The sequence below is a fragment of the Pezoporus flaviventris genome, unplaced genomic scaffold (genome assembly GCF_033815535.1).
Source record: "Pezoporus flaviventris isolate CSIRO_AGI_PZ_B2104156 unplaced genomic scaffold, CSIRO_AGI_Pfla_v1 ptg000213l, whole genome shotgun sequence".
NCBI classification, from domain to species: domain Eukaryota; kingdom Metazoa; phylum Chordata; class Aves; order Psittaciformes; family Psittacidae; genus Pezoporus; species Pezoporus flaviventris.
The window spans coordinates 15,698,848-15,700,723 of record NW_026892761.1 but is presented as its reverse complement, the minus strand read 5'-3'; positions in this window follow the sequence as shown (position 1 = coordinate 15,700,723).

Genomic DNA, 1,876 nt, shown 5'->3' with positions numbered 1-1,876 from the left:
CATTGTGCACATTTTATTCTTTGCCTACTTGACCACTGTTGTTAGTCTGGGCATGTTGCTCCTCCTAAATAGGTAGAAAAATAATTTACAAAGTAAGAGGACATACAAGACCACAAAAACCTGAATGAAACCTTCAAGAAGGAGACTGATTTCCTAGAGTGGTATGGCTGCCTGATGAGATGCAGAACAGGGTACCCTGCCTCCTATTACCTAGAGCACTGTGACTAATACTGGCCAAACTGAGCCTAGCTCCTGACAGCAGGAGCTCAGGGCAATGAACTAGCCCTTGAAATACAAGGTGCTGACAGCAAAACATTGATTCCACATTGGACCATCCCAAACTGGTGCAGCAGAAGTCTCCTGGCTGTGGTCGAGCTGCCCCTGGCTCCCTGTGCTGTGACAGTCCTTCTGTAGGACAGTGTCTTGTTCCCATACACAAGAATTCAGCTTGGGGAGAGGAAGAAAGAGCAGCTCAGTGTTTCTTTTAGAAAGATAAAGTTTTTGCTCAGTCAGGGGATAGTGCTTTGCTTTTTTTTTTTTTAATTATTTTTTCCTAACAAGTGAAAAGATGGAGCTTCACTGCTTGGAAACCCCAGAAGATTTGAGCAGGGGTTTATCATGCAGCACTGTTTTTTTAGCAAAGAGGAAAATGCTCTGTCCTTTCCTATAAAGAACACAATCCTATATGTTTCTTTTATTAAGGATCTGTTCTTTGTTGCTTGGGACTCTCCTTCATGTGTTATTGAAGAGAAAGGTGTTCTGAACAGTTGCTGCTTTAATCAGACTCCATGGCTGCTTTTCAGTAAGGAACTGCACATTTTGGATACGTATATTTATTTTAGAAACACATTGTTTGAAAATGTCCTTTTTGTGAGGCAGCTGATGTGATGGGTGGGTTTGGGCATCTCGACTAGAATTTTATTTTCTTTTTTAAAAAAAGGATGTAAATAGGCAAAAATTTCTACATAGAACAAATGCCTTCCTCATCACAGGGCTGCCTTTAGAACTTTCTTGAGAGCTTCTTTACCCTCTCCCTTCCAAACACCTGCAGAGGGAAGATGTGTCATGTGCAGTGTGTGTCTGCTCAGTGTCTCTGTACTGACTGCCAGCACAAAAAGCTGTACCAGTCTCTGTGTATAGCACCAGCAGCATGACAAACCACATTACCTTCCTTCTTGTTTCCCTGTGAACCTCATCTTTGGATTTCTGTCTCTTAGAGTGGAAGCTCTTTGGGGCAGGGACTGTCTCCTAGCCAGAGCCCAGAACAGTGTTGGCACTTACTAAAAAGATTCAATTTGCAGGTGTTTTTTTTCTCTCTTAAAGGGTTGGGGAAAGAGCTAAAGATGAAGATGTAAAATGTGCATGTCTCTGTCCTCTGGAAGTATTGTGATGCAAAATAAAACCATTGAATCAAGGAAGCTTGAGAGTGCATCGCTTCTGCCTGAGTAGTGGGCGATTCCTCAGCATACAGGACAGTTGTAGTGAGCTGGTCTGACCTGGGCTGGGATGGCAGTGGATGACCGCTTCGCTGCTGGTTCTGGGCATTTCTGGTGGTTCTGGAAAACTCTCTTCTCTGGGTGCTCCCTTACCTGGCTGTGCAGCTGCCAGATTTTCTCTTGGAATGATTGTGAGTCCTGCTGAGTTCAGACCCAGGGAGGTACAGCTTCGGGCCTGCTGTGAGCAATTGTGCTTTTAGAACAAGTGCAATAGGTCTTTGTAAACAAGACCAGAAACTGAGCCTTGGGTCTTCAGCAGTTTTACAAACTGCTGAGGCTTTGCCAGAGGTGCAGACACAGAACAGGCAGACTTTGTACTAGCGAGGCAGTCTAAAGAGAGTACCCTGGAGAGAAAGCACTCTTTGCATCAGAAATGTGGA